Consider the following 23562-nt stretch of genomic DNA (forward strand, 5'->3'; position numbering starts at 1 on the left):
CATTCAATTGTTTACAGTTACAGGGGACATGGCTTTTAAAAATAACCTTGGATAATGAGCCGACCTGCTGTGACTGACTCAACAGCCTCTCTGCCGGTTCCTGCCAAGTACTGCATTCACATTTTTTGCATCAATTGCATCAGGGAAAAAAAAAGAGTTTAGGTGTTTATGATGAACTCCCACAGTCATTTCCACATGAAAACACTTTTATTTGTAGCCATTGTTATAAACACCATTGTAAATAAAGTGAGTTACACACCTAATATAACATTAAAAGCTTGAGAGGGAACTGGGTGACAGTTTGGAATGATGCTGTCAAAAAAAAACCCAACAACATTGGTATCATCTGACAAGTTCTTAATTTATTTAACCTGTCTGCATCTTCTGACTTTGCATTTTCTGCTTTTTTGACATTTGGCACCTACTGTCCCAGATGAATTCCACTAAAACATGACCCACTTAATCTAATTCAGTGAACAGCGCCTCCCTACGTGACCTTCACCCTTAACCCTGACCCACAGCTGCTGTCCCCATCCATGCTCCACAACCACTAATAAATTATTGCTGACTAATCATGATCAATGGCGAGTAATCAAGCTGACATTTTGGGTTCAGGACACATGGCCGCAGTGCTCCAATTGAAGTGTTGTACTCCCATGCTGTTCACAACCCCCAATAACGTGCTGGGATGCTCAGGTTTTAGGATGGCTATAAACAACATTTATATTTTATAATTAACATTGTGTTCAGGGGGAGTACATGAAGTTGAACATTTTCCCTATACTTTCTTGTCTTTAGATGTGCAAAATCTACATCATTATTGGACATCTGGGACATGTTGTAACCCAAACCATATTTAAAGGAACAGTACAAATATAAATACAAATGTGGCTGTTTGTTGGAAAAAGAGCTGGGATTATGACGTTAAATGGATTGCAGCTCTATAAAGCTGATTTGTAGACAAGAGGGCTAGATCACTTCTTGTTTTTATTGTATTTTTTTCCTCATATTCAAAAGTATACACACGCCACGGAACACACGCGCATATCTGCTGCAATCCACCCCTCATCAACATCCTTCTTGGAAAATCACTGCAGCTCTGAAAAGTCATTTCACCCACAGTACCAGCAGGCCCTTAAAGATTCATATTCCTATTTACTGTCTCCCTCTCTGCTTGTGCACACACACTCGTTCTCACACACACAATCGCAGATAAGTGCACGTACACATCACAGCAACTAACCCAGCAGGGTTAGGTTCATGAATAAAGGAGGGAATTAGAGCAGACCTGGAGAAGTCAGATAGAGAGCGAACGAGGTGGAGGGAAAGGAGACAGAGAGCTATTAAATTGTATGAAAAGTATCAACGGGAAGGGGCAAATCTGCTGAAGGGAGGCATAATAAGTGGATATCAACAAGGATGAAAATTCAGAAGAAGATTAGAGAGAAAGGAGGGAAAGACGATCACATAAACAGAAGAATGTACACTTAGTTGTGTCCTGGGTATAAACTCATAAGGAAAAATACAACACCATTTGTATTTTAGGATAATAATGTTCTCGTTTTAAATTAATTTGGTCCATTTGAATCGTTTTTATTGTATTTGCTGTGTCTGACAGCGCATAAAATACATTGAACTATTTGTAAAGGGGTTTCGTCTCTACTTCCTCACTTTCTCAGACCTAACACCCACAACAACACACAGCCCCAAAGCCCATGACCAAGGTAAATGGGATGTCAAGTTTCTCGAACCCAAAGGCCCGAGGTGATATTCTGTCAGAGTGCTTCATTTTTTTAAAGGATCCGTGGCAGCACGGTCATTGACATGGAAAGTATTTTATTTTTTTTAATTCATTATCATTTTTGTACAATTGCATTATGTTACCATTATACTTGTCATCGCGATTTAAATCATTTTCACTTCTATATAGGTTGTAATTAAGGAGTGCTATGTTACAACAAGGCTGAGTTTGACATATTCACCATGTGAATAAAGCATCTTGCGCAGCTATTTATACAGTACATGTAGATAAAGAAACAATATTTGCTTTGTCAATGTGGACATTACACACTTCACATACAGTATAAGGAAGGAAAAACATGTGCTTTCTTACAGTAACACAAGATAGAAATACATACAGTAATGTTTAGAATTCATTATGAGGAAAATATATATTTATTTTATTAATAGTATTTTTTTTTTTTTTTACCTTTCGTGAGATAATTTCCACAAAAATACAGTATCAAGTAGAATAATGCACCCTGGAGTGGAGGTCTTCATGGCTGAAGGGCAACACACCATTGGTGACATCATGTTCTTTTTTTTCTGTCATCATGTTCTGTTTTTTTTTTTTGTTTGTTTTGGATAAGACTTGTTGGATACCAATTAACAGATAGTAGCTGTGATCTTAATTTTGCCTCAGTTGTTTCAAAACTATGACTAACTGGGAATTAAGGGTCAGAAATTACTGATGAAAGGTCTTTTATTATTAAGCACTAAGCATTCATTGATTGGTTGACATGATTAAATCAGCAATCAGTGTTAATCATCAAAAGAATCCGATCAAATATTTCATCATTGTGACTGTTACTAATAAGGATATATTGTATAATATACACTGAAAAAAAATGGTATGTTGAATTTACTTCATTTTATTTTCTCAAGTGGTTGCATGAAATAAAATCATCTGGATCCAGATACAATTTTTAAGTAGACTATGCATCTACTTAAAAAAAAATTGGATCCAGATGATTCTATTTTGTGCAGCCGCTTGACTTGAATAAAATTGCGTATATTCAACACACCATTTTTTTTTCAGTGTATAGGTAGTTAATTTATTAACCCTAACCCTAACCCATAATTAAACACTTCCATTCACGTTATATCCAAGAATAGGTCCCATACTAATTAACTGTATATGTGTCCAAAGGCATGTGACCAAAACGGAGAAACTCCAACAATGGGAATACCTTTCGCTGAAAATAATCCCTAAAATAACTACAGCATGCTGCACAACCAAGAAAGTGCAGTTCCTATGTGTACTCACAATCTAAATTTTGAATGTGTGTTTATCAGCGTGAATGTGCGTGTGCGTTATAGGGGATAGAGGGGCGAGAAGCCGTTACCCTGCACCCAGATAACAACCTGGTTTTATAATGTTGCATATCTATATTCAGGCCAATTCCCCCTTGGGGGGCGAGCCGGAATAATAACGCTGGCCATTTTACCCCTCCAAGCGGGCGGCCATTTTCTGCCCTAATTCTCAGCATGGCCCTCTCGTCATTCCCAAGGTATCACGTAATGGATGCCGCAATGAGATGGAGTGACATTGTGGTGTCTGAAATGTGAAAAGCCTATTTGCCGACCTGGCCTGCCTCAACAGGGTGGCCGGTGCAGATACAGGAGCTGTTTATGCTTAATCCTCTTTGCAATTTCATATGTTGTCATTTCGGATGATTGTCTCTATCCACGGCAAATTGGAAAATTTTGAAAATAGGTGCAAAATGGCAGAGAAAAATATGTCAAACCCAAACCCCCACTCACCACCTTAAACAGGTGCCGTGTACGTTCTGAGAACTGCTTTAAATCGCTAATGTTTCATATATTTACACAGGACAAATGTGTTTTATAAGCTAACAAGAGTTTGTTTACATCCGTATCAATATAATGATCGGAAAATCCACATGCACATACAACGCAAGCGGATTTTTAAAGTTGAGGGCCAAATAAGAAGATGCGGACATCCCTCCGATCAGTCAATTTCAATAAAACTCCAGACCAAGAAAGGTTAGGCTGTATAGATTTCTCATTGTGGTCCCACTCAAAGCAGTGTACTGTGAGGCAGACATAACTCTCCCTTTCTCTTTCTTTCTCATCTGAACTCTAAATGCTACTCACTCATACTCTTCTTCCATCCTATCCCTTGCCTCTTCAATAATTCACATGCGCAGCTTTCTCTGGCCTTCCAAACCTTTTGAAAAGTAACCTACATCCAACAAACACACCATTCTTGTCATCCTGCTGATGACATGTGTTTATTCCGGCCTTTTGCTCAGAAAGAAAAGGCAAAGGAAAGGCTTCTTCGCACTTGAGACGTTATTGATTGTCATCGACAAGTTGATAGCAGATAAAACACAAGTGCATTTTAGATATATCCACTTAGATACGACCTGATATGTCACTTGTATTTGATTGTACAATAGATTTTTTTCACTGGCTGACACACATAGACAGACTTCAACATATTGTACATCTGTTCATAAACAACTCGCTTGATGCGTACTAACCTTAGAAATGTTCAAATACAAAGTATCCATTCAATGGAGACTGATAATAAAAGCTGTCCGTAGAGTTCAAACCAAGCTAGCGAATCTTGCGAGACATCGGCTTCGCGAGCATCTGAAGGTTTAACATAAACAAACGCATCAATCATATTCAACAAGCTATCGCGCAAAAACTCACCTGCTCACAATTTCTGATGATCTGTAAATATTACATTACATTACATTTTAAGAACATAAAAGAGCATGGAGGTGAAAGCAATATGGCAAAATCATCAAAATGACTCGAAAAGATTGCCAAAAAACAAATGTTTTTTCAACTCTACATGACATAATTTATCTTCAAAAAGTCAATACTTAACCACTACAGTGATGAGCTTTTTAATTCACCGTGAAGTTAATGTTATGACAATGTTAATGACAGTCAACCAGCATCAACAACATTTACAGAAGTTGGGTTCAACTTTCAAAGTTCCACCGTCGTGAATCAGACCAGTTTGAAATGACCTTACAAGTCAAACTTTTACAAGTTTTCAAACTTTGTCTATCATTTTAGCAGTAACAAATAAAGTGTAATAAATGGTCTAGCTGAGCTTTTGAAATTGGAGGAGGGTTAGAGGCTGCAATGCAGGTAGTCAAAGAGAGAAGCTCTGTCCAAGACAATCATATGATGTATCATTCATGCTGTCAGTGCGCAGAAGCTCCTCCTCCCTCTTCCTCCTTCTCCCTCCCTTCCCTTCGTCTCTCACTCTAGTCTGGACTCCATCACAACCTCCCGTGGAGGCCATGATGAAGACCCCTTCCCTGCATCACACTGCAGTCCCCAGACTGCGGGGAGATTACGCATTTCAATGACACGTTCACAGAGACACACGCCAACATTCAAATGGTGCCGCAAACGATGAATACAGTAACACAGATGCTCCTGTTGACTCCAGAACGCCCCCTGGAAAGGAATATTTTGGCACTTGCATATTCTCCTAATCCTCCCACAGACATCAAGGACATAATAGTATGGTATCCCTTTTCATCAGAGGGGAACCAGTTTAGCAGCATGCCTATTAATTTGCGGCCCCATTCTATTCATCTTGGACTGCTGCGCAAGGTGGTTTTAAAAAGAGCGAGTGCTGCCTCTGAATCATTTGACCCCTGCGATTTGCTAATGAATGCTTGGAGCAATCACCATTTCCCAGAAAATGGACAAAAATGATCCCTCATCTGTAAACCTAATCACTTACTGCCATTATCGTGCATATGGGGTGCTTGCGTGCGTGCCTGTGTGTACTAGGTGACTGTCTGATTATCATCCGTGAAAGAAATTGTTGTTCAAAATGATCCCGTGGGAGAAGACGAGATCGTTATTCAAAATGAAGCAGCAGTGAATTGGGTTACTTTTTTTTGCTTTAGTATTAGTACCAAAGGTAAGGACAAAACAGTGGCAGATCAGCGGCAAATGTCACATTTTAATCAGTGGTCCTTCTTAGCAACTTATACTTACTCTTAATGTCAAGTTTTCCCTTTTAATATACTTATGTGATTCCTTTGTGAACATTCCCCGTTATATGCTGTCAACTATACTCATTTACTTCAACAATAAAATCGCCCAAATGTGGTCATTCCGTCAATTCTGACGTAAGGTCCATCAATGACGGATGCACGTTTTGCTGACAATGACAACTGAAGCTTGGTTTATGTTTGATGCCTTCGCAAGTTCCACTTTTCCAATTTTGTGATGACGGTTTTAAAGACTAATAACAGAAATTTAAAGTCTATTGTACGGTGGACTAGGAGCCTGTGTAAAGCCTTTAGGTCTGGACTAAACTGTCCCAATGTCTCTGTTCTAGTCAGAACTCGAGCTGCAGCACTCTGAATGAGCTGCAGTAGTTTGATGCTCTTTTGAGGCAGTCCAGTCAGAATACCATGACAGTAATCTCCTGGAGATAAAAGCTTCTGCCGGTCTGCTTGGTGCATGCAACACTTCAGTCTAGATGCTTTCCGTCTGGTAAAAGACTGTTTCAGTGATTGATTTGATATGACTATGTGAAGTGAAATCCAGAAAAAAATGTTGGTTTTTTTTAACTAGAATAAGTATTTTAAATCAAAAAGGGCATCTTATTTGTAAAACATTTTTAAACGTGGAGATCAAAGTACTTATGATATGCTCCATTCTTGATAATGCTGTCACTCTTTCAGTCTTTGCCAAAGTAATCGAAAGTGATCTGTAAAAATGCACTTTCAGTTATGTGGCATAAATGGATGTCATTTTCAAGTTAAAGTACGGTTGTCGGTATCTGCTGAATGTAACTATTAAAGTAACTGGTGCACTTATTTACATTTAAAAGGAAGTAATCAGTAAAGTAACTAAGTTACTTTTGAAAGTATGTAATCAGTAAAGTAGTTAAGTTTTTATTTTAAGGTAACTCTGGCAACATTAATCCAAATATATGTATTGTTGAGAAAATAGTATTTTCTATCAAGTGACTCTGCAATTCCCACCACCTAATACTTCTTGACTCAAATCAGATCTAACATAACAATCTTTGATCTCAAAGATCAGGTCCAAGACAAAGCAAAACAGACAGTTGTCGCTGCATTTAATATCCACAATTTACAATCTTTAATTTTCTCACTTTCTTCCAACTTTGTTTTTACTTTTGATAAACAGAACAAAGTTTGTGTTGAATCCACTTCAGGCAGAAGTTTGGGCACATGTCTGCACCTGAGTGTGCGCCGTGAGTGACACCCGCCACACACAATCACAATTTAACAACACGCACACACACACACACAGACACACACACAAGGGACGGGTAAGGCGGCAAAGGTCACACTGAAGCATTGCGGGGATAAACTGAGTCACTCGAAATCCCATCTCCTATGGCCAAATCAGATCAGTGCTGCAGATGTGCACACAAAGCTGCAAAGCAACAGGGAGGGGAAGGACGAGAAGAAGAAGGTGGAGGATTTGAATGAGAAAATTACATTTTCTTGTCTCTGCGCCGTGAACAAAGAGAAATTCCACAATAATCGGCTTTCCCATCACACACACGTCACTATGCTATGGAAAGTGAAAAGATGGATACAGCTCCCCCCAACTCTCACTATTTTGCTCTTCTCCTTTTATTTCATGATTGTGACGTTTGATCAGGAAATACATTTCTGCACTTATTTTTGCTCAGCACAGGATGACACAAGAATGTAGGGGAAAAAAGAAAAAAAACTTTTTTTTTTTCTTTTACATGAAAACCGCATTTAACACACCAATACAATTAGCCAATGTTTACTGACTGAATTTGAAGTTAAAGAATAGTATATTTCGTATATAATAAGTATATTTTTATTGAAAAAAAATAAAATAATAATTTTGATTGATTTTATTAGGAGTAGTATTATCATTAGAAGAAGTATTAGCGTTATCATTATTTTATGTTCCATCATTACGTAGTGCTTTCACGTACTCTCAAGACAACATAACAGATGAGTAGAGAGAAAAATGATAAAAGAAGGGGAACAACTTACAATCATACTGGTCTGATTGTAACTGCTGTCAATACTGTTAGTGTTATCACCGTTACAATGGAGAGGAAGCTTTAGCAAAGCTGTCTTTCTTTCACTCCTAACATCAGCACTTTATAATCCCCATTTGGGGATCAACACACCTATGTGAGTGAGTTTATATTTGAGTACTTCTATGTGCCCTTGTGGGAATGTGTGTGTGTGTGTTTATAATTGTGTTTCCTACCCACCTGTGAGTGTGTGTGTTGTGTCAGGATTGGGTCACCTTGCATCCATCGTTTTCCTTTTTGAGACCCCCTGCAAGGATAAAAATCACCCTGTGAACTTAATCCAGGCTTATATCTTCTCCTTCATCCTAACTCACACAAAGTGTGTGAGCGAAGACGCACGTACACAAAAGTGGGCGAAGCACAACACCCAACACAGACACTTCACGGTTGGAACCATCAATAACCACATATAAGCATGATAAAGTAAGGCCCAAAAAGTATGTTGAATGTACAGAAACATTTATTTAATATTTGAAAAGAAAATGACATTGCGGAAGTGTTTGAATTGACGAAACGTGTTGAAGATGACTGACTTCAACCATTTATGACTCGACCTAACCAAATAACAGTTTGGTGCAATCAGTGCAAACATTCTCGCTACAAAACTTCAAAGCTACTCCTCATAATCTTTAACCGGAAGACTTTTCTTCCTAATCCAGAACCAGACGTCATGCCTCCCTCAGTGAGTGTCTCTATATATTGTAAGTCTACAAACACACAGTTCCCCCAAGAATTGACCAAGGTAAGGGGAAGGAAACAGAACAACAGTCCACAAACAAAAACTGAAACCTTACAGTTTATGCCACAGGGGGCAAATCTGGTGGCCCAAAAACATGTGGTTCACAGGAGGATGTCCAGAGCAGACACAGTCCGGTGAAAGTACAGGAGCCTGCGGCTGAGGCGTGAGGAGTCCCCGCTGAGGGGGTTGGGCCAGCTGAACCATCCCTATCACCCCCATCACCAATATCCAAATGATCATGCCGGTCCAGGGTTAAGGTTAGGTCCAACCGACGGTCCAACATCCACACCAAAGCCCAAACCTAAAGTACACAGAAGGAAGAAAACTAATCCAGAGTAACCAAGGAAAACACGCATGGGAGATATATAATTATATATATATATATATATATATATATAGAGAGAGAGAGAGAGAGAGAGAGAGAGAGAGAGAGAGAGATCAGTGGGGAATACCCAGAGGACCCGAGGAAAACCCACATGTGAGAATATGTAAATTCCACACAAGTGAGTGTATGTATGTGTGTATATATATATATATATATATATATATATATATATATATAGATATATAGATATAGATATAGATATAGATAGATAGATAGATAGATAGATAGATAGATAGATAGATAGATAGATAGATCAGTGATTTCAGAATCACACTAAGCTGAGGAGATGTTTGCCAACTGACATGCACTTGGCCCTTCCTGTTGTGTTATAGGGCAAACACCGGTGAAAATGCGACTGAGCATGGTTGGAAAAACTGGTTTAAAGAATCTGGTTGTAATCTTTAAACAGTGACCCTGCAAAATGCAGTCTTTGTAAAATCTCAGTCTGAGACTAGACTTTGACTTAAAACTCTTGAACTTGTCTTTAAATGTGAGCAGGTGTGAGATGATAGTTTTCCAAGGGTCTTTTCCAAATCTTCTCAAAGTCTTCTGATGTGCAGGAATCATAAATAGTCTTCATCTACACGGACTTTATTTTGACGGGAATAGTCTGCTTGATATGATTATTCCATTCATTGATGGTTAATCTTTCAGTGAATTTTCAACAATTCCTCTTGATACAACTGATTGAATGGAACATTGATAGAGTTTCACTTACAAACAAAACAAAAAAACGTGATTTGCTTGCACGCCGTAAATATTTCACATACAGGATTCCAATTAAATAAATAAATACATGCGTCCATGGTTGTTCAACGCCAAGTTCCGACCTGCAAATTTCATAGTGGCCTCTTTTTGTCCAGTGTGTCCCTGTCCTTTAACACCAGTGCCATCTTCCTCTCCTGCCTCCAGGCTGTCCAAACCTGTTTGAAGAAGCTATTAGAGCCCAAATCAAAGTCTGCCCTTTTTGAATATTCACCAACAGTCTGCTGGCCTTTTGTGAGCCCCCGGAATAAAAATAATCAAAATCAGAACGGACCTTCATGTGCAATAATACTCTGTCTACTCCGGCCTCCGCTGTCAAGGCCATTTATAATTCATGCACCCACACTGATGGGTCCAGGGCACGTTCAAGAGGTCCGCTCCTCACCGTTCATCAATAGCTGCCAGCCAGGTAGGGGACTTTATTATTGAACGGTGACCATGCTAGTATGACACATACACTGTTTTATAATTATGAGAACTTCAAAAACTTTTTGCCCTCCCACCCTTGCTCAAACTCTCACTTTGTTCTCTCTGTTGTTAATTTAAACACTATCAGTTTCATCCCTCACCGTGGGTGTTTGTTTTACAATAAAAGGTCATCCTCATTTGTCCGCAGTCATAAAAGGGACCACCGTTGGGGCTGAGGTCAGACAACCAGACAGATAGAGGGGATGGCTGGAACTACGCATGCGGAGGGGGGGGGGGGGGGGGGTAAAGTAAGAAGGGACGGAAACATAAGATGGAAAGATGGATGCATAGACAGCAAGGGACACAGACAGGTATTGGCCAAAGGAGAGAGGGATGGCCGTGGCCAGAGATGGCAAGAGGGTGGACTGATAACTAATCATGCCATCACCTCAAGTCTTCTCTCTCCTCTATGCACCTTCTTCACCTCCACCGTGTTCCTTTCCAGCAATGATTGACGAGGGCACAGTGGACTGAGGTTGTCCTGGTCCCCAGATTAGAAAGCCCTCAAACAAATGAAGCCTGGAAATGGTCCCCTAGGGAGCTGGGAGCCACAGGTAGACAGACAGGACACACACTTTTGCTTCAAGACACACGAGGAAAGGGAAAATGTGCCCGAGACACAAAAGGAGGAGAAGATGTGAAATGATGCACATTTATGGTTTATGGGTATACAGTGTTACTATAAAACTGGGTTGAGTACACCATAGTGAATACTGAGAAGTAAACCCAGAAGAAAAAAAAAACATTCTTGCACTGACCATCACGCACGTCACAAGACCAATGGCAGTGATTCATTATGCACATTTTTTCTTCTATTTTTCTTTCTGTGGCACCATACAGTACATTCAAGGAGCCTTAACAATGACAATGTGTAAAATTAACCTTATGAAACCTTATGTTTAATGGAATGGGAAAATATGTCTCTGAAACTCTTGTTTCAATGCAAGTGTAGTATTTAAATAATAATAATAATAATAATAATAATAATAATAATAATAATAATAATAATAATAATAATAATAATAATAATAATAATAATAATAATCGGCCCAGGACGATGTGGACGTTCTGCACTCAACTTCCCGTGAAGGTAATGTCATGTTCTTTAGACAGCAACTTAAGTGAGACTGAACCTTTCTGCTGATTGGATTGCTTTAGTAGTTACGTTTTAATAGTAACAGACATTAACTTCTCTTTACAGTTGTGTGACAATTACGAATAAAACATTAAACATTAAATGGGCAATTGTTCCGATTTTGTGTGTGCATATTGTCAACACCTTCAACACATATTGTTACTTGAAAACCACTTGTACTCTTTGTTATTCAACATTTCAAAGCACGGTGTTCCTCTCAACCGTTCCTCTGCAAAGTGGGTAGTAATTACAAGATAAATGACGATTAAAAGTCAATGACATAGGAGCGGTGGCGGGTGAGGAAAAAGGAGCACGCCATGCCACCTGTTCACGTCCCACCAAGATTATGGCGTTCGTTCTCCTCCTGTGCCTCCGCATTGGTGATAAGGTACATTTATCAAAGGCTAAACATCACCCAGTACCAACCCCCCCCCAGCACATTACATACCCAGCTTCCCCGTCTCAACCTCTTGAAAAACGATGGTCTTCAAACACTGCCCTGTTGTTTCAAATTCAAGTGTAAGTGGAGGAAAAAAAAAAAAAAAATGTTGATTTATGAGCAGATATTAAGAAAAAGTTTGATTTTATAGATGTCCTGTGACCCGAGCATGAGTGCCCTCCATTTTCCCGAATGGCGCAGGCCCAGGGTTTTAATGGAGTCTCTACGAGTCATATATCAGCACAGCTTGTCTCGTAAAGCTCTCCTCGGACCGACCTCACAAAGCACCTCCACCTTTATCGGGACACTTAGGGAGGTTTTCACAAGCAGAAAATAGATGTATTATGATTTTAATGTAGTCAGCGGGTCGGGGGGGGGGGGATGTGGATTGTAGCTTGGGTATTGTTTTTTATCATTAACATTGTTTTCGGTGCAGCTTCTGCTCTGTATCAAATTCATCTTTATTCTGCCCTACCTCTTCTTCCTCCTGTGTCTGTGGAATGTCACAGTGCAACAGCTACGCGTCAACGTGACATATTTGAAAGTTTTTGCAAGGAGGCTGACAAAGCACAGGGGAGATTAACCTAGATGCATGTTATCGCACCTGTCCCTCACAACGCTATTACTTTTCCCTTAAAAGGGCAACAAAATATGGACCCCGAACCTGAAAAGTGTGTGACTGTTTTAGACACTAATCAGTAATTGGGTGGAAGAAGCTCTCTCCAAATGGGAGTGGCAAAGCACACTGCAGATTATATTCCAAATCAAAACATCGAGAAAAATGTATTGGTTAAAATATTAACATTAGGATGTTTGAAACAATGACTTGAACAACTATTTATGTCATGTTTGGTCTGTCTTTTTTTTTTTTTTTTTTTTTTTTTTGGTTTCATGTTTTGCTCAGTGTTCTGCGTCTGTCTCGTCATGATTATTGTGTCCACCTGTGTGCTAAGTAATCAGCTCCCTCCTACCCTCTGTGTCTTGTCCAGGTGTTCCTCGTTGTATCGTCAACTTGTCTGTATTTTGTTCTCCGCGTTCTTTCGATCCTTGTTGGTTTGTTTTGGTTTGTCATTAGTTAAAGTCAAGTCCAGTCTAGTCCTGGTGTTTGTTGGGTTTGTTTTGGTCCTTGCTGATTTTGTAATATCACGGTATCTTGTTTGCCCTTTTGTTTTCTTGAAACGAAATACTTTATCTTGCATTTCATTTTTTGCCTCCTGCTTTTGGGTCCTCTACCCAGCATACCTGACAATTCAGTTGTATAATCACTGTTTACGAGAACTGCTTCACATCTGTGTCGCATAGAGGTGACCAATTTGTTACCTCCTGTAAACTTTCCTTCCAGCACGTGATCATTCAACTACATTCCATCTCCATCTCGCTCCCTGTTCATTCAGTCTCCATCTAAAGAAGCCCAAGGCGGCTCAGTTGACCTCTGCCACAATACAGTAGCTAATCTGCCCAGCATTGTTCTTCTCAATACAACACCCGAGAATCTCCTGTCCCATTAAAAATAATGCTTATTAAATGAACCACATTCTGCTGCAAAGACATACTGTACATTTTGTCATGTATGGAATGTTAGGGTAACTGTGTGTTAATTTTCTACAACATACTTTGTATAATTAAAGATGCAGTCCAAAAATGTTCTTTACAAAAATGTTCTATGCGGCCCCACTAGTCTAAGTTTGAAATTATGATTAATAAATTGTGTTTGTGGAATACGATTTAAGCAGCATAATCCACCTGTTTCTATCCATCTCAGAGGGCGGCCATTTTGTCACTTTCTGTCGACTGAAAATGACATCACAGTTGCTCAGGTAACATCCAATTATGGCTCGGCTGCAGAACACGGGTGAGCTGTGATTGGTTGTCACCTGAGCCTTGAGCAACTGTGATGTCATTTTCAGTCGACAGCAGATGACAAAATGATCACCCAATAAGATGGATAAAAACGGGTGGATTTTGCTTCTTAACTCCTATTCCACAAACGCAATTGTCATCAAAATGCCATGTTTAGACAAGTTACTACATATTATTGTAGAGACAATGTTTTCGTTGACACAATTCCACTAATTTCTGATGATAACTGAATTGTAAATGTACAGTTGTTGAGTGGAATCAAAAGGTGTTCCCAGTGGTGCTGTGCAGCTGCTTTGACAGCTAAAAGCAATACATATGTTTACCATAACTGATCAGGGAAAAGGGATCCATATATAGTTGGTGGCACACTGATCAAGAAAGCTGAAGTGAAATTGCGTAGGAGCGGCTGCTGCACTGTCTTGAATCTGAAGTAAATAGCGAGCGACTAGTGAGGCGCTCTTTAAAACACGCACTGCCCCCCAGTCAGAGCCTGTTCTTCATCAGTCAGAAAGGCAGAAATGAGAAATGCAGCTAAGCGATGCTTTAGAAGGCAAAGTTCAGTAATTGGGAATGACAGACCCACACAAAGCATCCATCACTCTTGACCTTTCCATTTCTGTCCATGCTTCTCTTTTCCCCAGGTTTCTCCCTCTCTCTCTGCGTGCAAGACAAGGACGACAAAAGCATGCATGGGAAGAATTGAAAAAGCACATCTTGTAGACGACTGTATTTAATTGGTCTTTGAAAGGCGCTTTGTGATGCTATTATCCTGGACTCACTTTGAAGCTGAAACAAAATCAAATGAAATGATGCCGGCATTTAGATAAAGCAGCCATGCATGTGGACACGTGCTGGTTTGAGGAAAGTTTATTACATAATAAAACATTTGGATTAAAGAGTGACATGGTTCATGGAAAGTTGACATTTACGTGTGCCACTTTCCTTAAATGGCCGTGCACAAGAAACTTGCTTTCCTTCTGTCTCTACTGAAACACACAAACTTCACATCTGGACTCGTGTTTTAATTTCACGTCAAAGTGCGGACAGGAAGCACCTGTCTAGATGAAATCCTGCGCAAGAGTGAAAGCAAAAGAGGGAATGGACAAAATGTAGGAAGAGAGGAACTCTGAAAAGAAAACTATGAATCCATCACTTGTGGAAATGTGTGCCGCAGTCTTCATATTAGACGAAACATCAATAAACAGTGCGAGAAAAGAACAAATTGGTTTGGAAACGTCAAGTCATTTGAAATTAACCAAATTTCATGCCCTCTAAATGTCGCGCAGGGACTGAATGTGGGTCATTCTTTTTCTCTGAGGCAGAGGAGGGATTGGGGGAGCAATTACGTACTGTGGTAGAACTTCCAGATGTGGGATTATTCTTGCCCTCACATTAGCAGATTAAAAGATCACTGTCTGGCTAGGACCATTCACTTTTTAGCAGTACAGACATAGATATTTACTACGAAATAATCTTCTAATGCAACCGGTTATATATTCTAAGCAAAGAAAGTAAAACCCAAAAAGTCTTACTTCTATTAAAAATATACTGTATCGAAAAAAAAACAAATTATCATGGCTATAATCCATAATTTTCATCTAGGACAGGTTTTATCAATAATATGTTGTATCAGTCTTTGCACATTATAATTTGAATGCAAATCCAAGCACAAACAGTATATTGAGCGGCTTAACATTGTAAACTAGAAAGAGACTCGCTTGAGGCTCCTTCAGTTGTTCATTGAACTACATTGAAGATAACAAATTAAAAAAGTTTACTTTTAGGCCACTCTGCATTTCTACCGAAGACTTTGCCTTCATCAACGGACTTAAATTAGATATACAGTAGAATGGTAGTGTCATTTTCGCAATGATCCAGACTTATCTGTAATAAAGTTGTGGTTTTAAGAGGGATTATTGCTTATAAGGTTTCCAATTTCAAGTTCAGAATATGTTTGTAGAAACAGACACATTAGATGTCTGACATCAACAATAACGTCAGCCATCATTCCTCTCCATCTCAAGAGTAATTACGGAGTCACGCCAGAAACCTAAGTTAATAACTGACAATAATTGAGACAAACAACATTTCTGCTTATTCCACCACAGTTACGAATTCCATCAATACCATCCAATCCTTAGATTGTTTTGACACTGTCCGTTATTCAGAACTGGTGTTACTGTACATTACATATAGTACAAAAAAATTACAGATTAGTGATGGGCATTTGGCTATATTACTTTGATAAATTATAACTTACTTTGATGAATTAACAGTAATTCATCCATTGAATTCGTATTAGAATATGATTTTTGGAATATGTGGCGGGAGAATCGATGAATGTTTTGAAATCTTTTTGCACATCACATCCAATTGGTGACATCAAGTTTGTTTTGAGGTTGAGCCTGAGGCAACAGTGCCTCTGCTGGTTGAAACCAAGTACCGCACTCCATGTTGCCAATTGCTTCAAGATGCGATTAATCGCCAAGTCAATTTGATGTTATTCACTGAAATCTAAACTTTATGCTCAGACTTTTGTTATGATCACAGGCCACTTTGTTTGACCACAAGGTAGCATTGACCAATGCTACGGCTAGTAGTAGTAGGTACCAAAAAAGTTGCATTTGATAGATATATTTGCGTCATGGCCACTGTTTAGCTTCAGGGTTGTCAAAATGTGTAGATCCTCCTCTGTGAACTTCTAGTAATTTCTCTACCAAAGCCTTAGTTCAAACAATTTGACAAACAGTAATGTGTGCACAAAACAAAACAAGAGTTGAAAGTATTTTGAAAGCTTTATTTTAGTATGCATATTTCCTCCAATCTTCGTTTTATGGCTTCATTTCCCATGGTGTCACTGGAATATTAGTTGCTCCTCAGCTCAAATTTGTGAAATGACTGCTTTCCTGTTCCCAGAATGAGCTCAGAGACACAAAGACTTTCTGACATTCAAAATTGCTAACATGCATCTCCCAAAAGTTTTTATATAGTTCCTTGAGCAATGCAGTTGCCTCGTACATGACATCCGAGGCAAAGCTAGATTTCTTTTTTTTTCCTTTTTGTCAGTGAGCAAAGTCAGAACAGATCTGTTAATTGATATGGCCAGAAATCAAGTCTGTGCTGCAGGTTATGTGGCATATCGCGAACAGATGCCAGCTGTGGGCCGCATATAACCCTGTTCCACTCCACAGTGTACAGCTGTAGACCGTAAAGCTAAGGTGTGCCAGAGAGTGTTAAGCTCACTACATGCACTACAGCTGATGTCGGACAGCTGCAACCTTGGCTCCAAAGGCTCTGTTTGATTATTTTTAACACATATAATCTCTTTATCACTTGCCCTGGTATGATTTGCATGTAATGGCGTTGATTTACAAAAGACCAAGCCATGGCTTTCGCAATACGAAATCAAAGAGTAAAACGTCGAGCGTTTGGATGCCAAAGGCAGATTTTGTGTGTCTTATTTTGAGCCTCAAATCTCTCTTATTTTTTTGTTTGCGTATCTCAAGAGCAACTTACATTTTCTTGCAACATAAAAAAAAAGTGATAATTATCCAGGATTAAAATGACGACACAAATATGGCCAAAACACAGTGCAACGATAATTCGATGAGATCCCATTAAGCCAAGAGTTCAAAAGAGACGGAAGCCATGATGACTGGAGTCGTTTGCCTTTCTTCCCTTTGCATCTTTTCTTTCATCCTTCAAGGTCAAGCGTCAGAGTGCGCCTGCATGTCACTGCTTCTTTGTCTATTCAGATAAAATTGCTGTATTCATCGTGTGTCAGATAAACCTCAAACGGGGAGTGGGTAGTGAGAGAAAGAGGCAGGGAAAAGGAAGAGGGGGAAAGTGGAAAAGGAAAAAAAAAAAAAACAGTGCTATCACGGCGTCCTCCAGCCTGCCCCTTTGCCTGTTTTTATCTGGCCATGACAAATTCCAGCGTTCACTCTCTCCTTTTTACTCCACATTTTCTCTGGACCTTATCTACTGTCTCAGCACTGCCTCACTTGCCATTTTAGAATAATGTCCCGCCATGTCTGTAATGACATTGGCTTTGTGCTTCAGATTACCTTGGGATTTGCAGTCCTTGCACCCTCCCACCAAAACACATGGAGTCCCGAACGAAAATCACAAGACCCAATTCTGGACACGTCATTAAACGGGAGTTGACTGAAGCACAATTATTGCGTATTTTAATGAGATTTCCTCGAATATGGACTCAGCTTTTCCTTCAGGTATCACATCCAGGATCTGTACTCTTATGAGCTGCTTAAAGTGTAACAGATCAGCCGCTTCCCTGCTTGATCCAGCTGTCTTAATCACATGATAATTAGCCCGTCATCACACACAGGACACATAATGAGGACATTAGGCAGCCTTGTGAAAGGACCCCCTACCAAGTGGAGGATCAATGGCCTTTCTTGATGAAAGGTGGACTATGCAGCCGAAGGTTGGAGGGAAAGAGGGAGGGAGTGCTATTGATTGTGCACACACATCATCATACTGTACCCAACTCAGTGGCTCGAGTCACATAGATGAGAGAGAAACATTGTGAGTGAGGTTAAATTTGGAAGTGGGAAGGAAGTAATAGTGATGACATCACATTGCCCTACAGTTTGGATGCATTTACGCAAGATATAATAATAATAATAATAATATGGTAAAATAGCTAATGTATTTAAATTGACACTGTCACAGGTTTTTTTTCTTTTTTTTAGCGCAATTCCTTTATTATGAAATCGTATTCATGAAAGGCAAGTTCAGAGGGGAAAAAAACATTAAGACTCATATACCTGCAAAAATGTGATAATGTTAAGGTGTAAAAACAATCAAATCCAAGCAATAATGATGGAAGGTTAAATTGTATGGAATAAGTGTGACAATTAAAAGCAAAAGAAAAAGCTAACTACATTCCCAAAGATGATCTACTGATGCTCTGAAAATGAAGCAAGAAATGAGGTTTCACATGACGTAAGTTTATAATTGAGATACATTTTTTGGGGGGAGGGGTCAAATTCAGAATTCATTGATTTCAAAAGCATTTAAAATCAGAAGTTCAACAATCCTAATGAAGCAGTCCTGTTTTTCAATAGGATTTCACTTCTGTTAATCACCTCTTGTGTCACTTGTTTCGAATAAGACCTGATCAAACTAATCTTACAATCAAAGCAGTAACTTATTTATATGGCAATGGCATCAGTAAATACGACTGGAAGCTCCTTTCTCTCAGATTTACAATTACATGGTGAGGTCATATAGTTTTATTTGAGCATTTGGTGTGATTAGATAGAATCGAGGTCTGTGCTGTGCAAGGAGCGGTAATGAGATTGTCAGTGGGAGTGAATCATTCCGGTCACAATGTGGCAACAATCAACCCCCACTATGCTGCACATCATACAAGCTGCTGTGACAATTCACGTGTGTGAGAAAGATGAACTCCCCAACCCGTACTTCCGTTACCATTTATGAATTCCATATACTACTGTATATGTATATTCTTATTCATGTCTTTACGTATTCCGGCATCACTTTGAAATAGTTTGAATCCGGCGCGCAAGGCCCACTGGAGTCACTTTAGTTGTCAGATGCATGTTGTGATCATAAATGCTGTCCTGCATGCGTGCCGCTGCTTTAAATCACAGACATGTCTATTTCTCCCCTCGTTTGATAGCTTCCAGTGTGATTTGGTCTCAATTTGTAATAAAAAAAAAAAAAACTAAGAACTGCAGTGAAGACACTGCCACAGCCAAAGATAGCTTTTGCCGTTATGTTTTTGCATTTTTTTTCCTCCACGCTTTCTGCCGTCGCGGTGACTGACTTTTAATCTAATAAACATTGCATGAGCCCACTGACCAGAACAAAGGGGAGAAGGGGGAAGCATCTTTCTTAACATCTATCAGATTATTCTTGTTAAAAGAAGAGGGGGGGGGGGGTTGATGCTTAGTACGGGGAAGGGGTAGGGTATAAGGTTTCATGGCAAGATCATAAAATTACTGAGGAATAAACGCCATTCATTTCACATGACATCACCACCATTCTGAGGATGTGAGCTTCAGTGGCTTCAAAAGGAGGGCACAATGTTTCCTTTCGTGGGATGTGCTTGGACATCAACGTCAGAGAAACCAAGAAATTTTCTGTGCAAAAAAAACAAATTGGCTTGTCGGATAAAATAAGTGAAATGTTTAATTCTGTCGCCTGAGTTGCTATTTTTCAAAAATGTATTTTTGCTTTTGGCTTGTGTGAAAATGGTTAGCCACTTAACTACAAATGTCACTTAAAATAAATTTCACAGTGCCCTTGTGGTCAAGTGAACAAATTGTTCAGGAGTAAGCCAACTTTTATGAGCAAATGGTCATCCTCTGACATTCAAATGCTCTTCTCTGTAGTGGCCAAAGAACAAAATAACCAAACTGTAAAATTCTGGTTGACGTAAAACAAAATCGCAGGATTGCATAAGAAGTTAATTAAATGTCCAATGGCAACACTGAACACAAAATCTCAGTAAAACATCATTCTTGCTAGAAAGCAAGACACTATATTGGACACAAAATGGAAAAGAAGTGAAAAAGTTTGTAAAAACATTTTAAATATTCCTCTAAGGACCACCAAAACCTCAACATGTGAGACTATAGTTGAAAATTGCCAAATTGTTTTTCTAACCATAATTAGTGTATGTGATCATGGGGATATAAAAATATGAATTACTAGTAACTCCTTGAAAAAGCATATGCTATAAAATGTTCAAAAGAAACTGAATTGATGTAATAGCTGTAAAAGTGTGGGAGCGGGTCAGAGGGTACAAATTTTCTATGCCCTTGAAAGTTTTGGAGACCGCTAAAAATAGGGTGTACATGTAGCTCTGGTGTTTTTTCTCCATGGAAAACTTAGGAGTTCACCACAAGCTGAAAATGAAGTGAGAAGTGATGGAATTGGAAGTGTTAGCGGAAGAGGCAAACTTACTGAATTACAGAAAATAAATTGGGCACAATCCAATGTGTGCCTGTTTTTGCACCATTGGGTAAATCAGGCCCTTTGTGTTAAATACATTTTCTTTAAACATGTCACACATGCAACTAGCATTGGCGACACATTTTACACTCACTGTAGTTTTTAGCTATTATGTATATTCACGTGGCTGTCAGTCACTTGCCATGCAAGTGTTTGCTTGACACAAATGATATGGCACGGAACCATGCTTCAGGGGTACAAATGGTCGATGTGAATAGTACTCAGCCACGGTGTCACTGAAAACACATAATTTCCACACAGGCCCCACGGCAAAGCTATACCGCACTCAGAAAGATACAATTCTACTAGGGGGAAACAGTGGCCAGAACGTGGCTAATGGGTGGGCCTGGAAAAATCAGGGTGGGCCTGAATAGTTCCCTCACTGAGCACAATACTCCTGTCCTGACACATCGTATATTCAAATAAAATGACAAACTGAATGATATGAAGTTCAGAACTTCCTTAGACAACCACAATTATGTCATTCTTAATCCATCCACTATCTATACCGCTTATCCTCACAAGGGTCGCGGGGAGTGCTGGAGCCTATCCCAGCTGTCTTCGGGCAGTAGGCGGGGGACACCCCGAATCGGTTCCCAGCCAATCGCAGGGCCCACAGAGACAAACAAGCATTCGCACTCACAATCACACCTAAGGGCAATTTAGAGTGTTCAATTAACCTGCCGTGCATGTTTTTGGAATGTGGGAGGAAACCGGAGTACCCGGAGAAAACCCACGCGGGCACGGGGAAAACATGCAAACTCCACACAGGGAGGCCGGAGCCGGGATGCCATTCTTAATATTCAATGAAATAAAAAATAAAAAATAATTTAATAGTGGTAATTTAATATAATAATAATAATAATAATAATAATAATAATAATAATAATAATAACAATAATAATAATACTTTTTTTTTCATGTATCCCACTCATGGGTCCGCCTCTGGAAGGAAACATACTAGCCATAGAAAGGCAATCAAGCCATACTCTAGGTAAGTGTGGATTGGCATTTCACTGAATGAGATTCATTTGTTTTTAATGAATATATTTATTTGGATTGCAATTTGGAATGTTTCTCTTGACAGCATGTTAGGCTAATGGCTAGCGTATCTTGCCTCACCGTTCTAATATCCAGGGTTTAAATCTCTGTTCCGATCTTCCTGTATAGAATTCGTACGCTCTCCCTGTTTGTGCGTGGGTTTTCTCCAGGTTCACTGACTTAGGCGTGAATCAAAGTATGGATGGTTATTTGCCTATATGTGCCAGTCCTCTTGCCCGAAGTCAATTGTCAGCTGGGTTAGGCTTCATCTCATCCACTCCCTGAACAATCCATCATTATTCACAACCTTAACGCTTAAGCAACTGTTCCATTTTACACATCTCTCACAATGTAGTGCATGAAGCATTTATTTGTCATTTTGTTTATCTACATATGACAGTAAGAGGGATTACATCTAAAACATACATACACAGTGAACAAAGTAAAATAATATTATTATTTTTCTCGCTTTCATAGAGAAATGTGACACATGGTCTGGCGCAGTATTGCCCCGCCTGGGGTGAGGGCCCTTGCACAGTCGAAGAACCATAGTAATTTCTCATCTATCAAATTATAGTTTATTGTTCAGCACAGCAACCTCAGGCTACACACACAACCCTCTGCACTGACAGTTATGAACCATTAAATTTCCTCTGTCATAGTCCAGGCCTGAGACAAAGCGGGAGAAGGAAAACAGAAAGAGGGAATCTTGGCACTTATCGCAACATGATCTATGTTAAAAGGAGCATTGAAAATAGCCCCTGTTGCTATTTTGGGGGTCGCTAACAGCATTAAGTTGCCCCAACTGCCATTAGGAACTACTGTATAAGCTTGTTTATTATTGCCATGGTAATGACTTTTCTACCAAATTCAATTTGGCGGCAGGAAATTGCGTTTGATGCAGCTCTAATGAGTCTGCTGTAAATTAGCCGTTGTTCTAGCGCGGATGACTAAAAGGCCTTTAAAGAACCTTTGGTCTGTGTTGAGAGTAATCTGATGCCACTGATCACTCACTGATCTTAACCGAAAACTACTGCCTTGACTTGACTGAGGTGTCGTCGTAGCTGTAAATGCACATTTAATTTTTTGATGACTAATTTACTCAAGCCTATTGCATTATACAGGTTTGGTCTACACAATATGTTTGGCAAACACATATCCTTCGATAGGCTAGGGTAACTTAGGCAAGAATGAAAACAAAATGGACATAGATCGCAGTTCAACAATCCAACATTTAATAGTACAAATGACACATTTCAGAATTATATTATTAAACCAGAATATTATGATCACATGCGCAGCCAATTGAGATCCAGTACAGAAGCTGTGGCAAACATTCGGCCTTGATGATAATATTCGGAGAGGTACTACTTTAACAGTACGTCCACTGGTTTGGTTGTAGTTTGCAGTGGTGGAGATCTGTACGGAGTAGTTTAATCCCCTTCAGAGTGTATGAGAGTTGTGTCTGACGGGTCTGGTCTTTGCGTCTCGCATCTTAATGATGTGATGCTCCGTCTTAGTGCAGGTGGCCTCTCAGTGTGGAACCTGTTCCCTCTTTAGATGCTGTGGGTGTTTAATATCACCACCCGTGCTGCGCCCCCTTTCTAACCTTGCATTTCTATCTAACTCCCACTGCGTTTTACCAACCCAAGTCGCTCCCTCCCCTCCTCAGGCAACACGTGCCCCCTCTTAGTGCCAACATGCCCTCGTCCTTCGTCTAGCCTCCCTTTCATCCCCCCACCCCCCTGGTTTTTTTTCCCACGCCCACCTTTTTGTCATCACGCAGTGGGAGTGGTAACACCGCACGTGCCGCTTTTTAGTGCCAACAAGATCCCCTGTGGCCCGACTGCCCCCCTCGCCACCGCCACCATCTTCCTGT

General features: G+C 39.7%; 1 long non-coding RNA gene across 1 annotated transcript; it reads right to left on the reverse strand.

The window, feature by feature from the left end:
* Positions 1 to 8294: 8294 nt before the first annotated feature.
* Positions 8295 to 12479, reverse strand: LOC147127620 (uncharacterized). Its single transcript, XR_015084427.1, has 3 exons — positions 12253 to 12479; positions 10592 to 10744; positions 8295 to 8886 (listed from the first exon to the last, which is right to left on the reverse strand). It is a non-coding gene; the product is annotated as an uncharacterized LOC147127620 (long non-coding RNA).
* Between the last annotated feature and the right edge of the window lie 11083 nt (positions 12480 to 23562).

Source organism: Filicampus tigris, chromosome 21 (assembly GCF_054856515.1).
Source record: "Filicampus tigris isolate MCC_2025a chromosome 21, RoL_Ftig_1.0, whole genome shotgun sequence".
Classification (NCBI taxonomy): Eukaryota; Metazoa; Chordata; class Actinopteri; order Syngnathiformes; family Syngnathidae; genus Filicampus; species Filicampus tigris.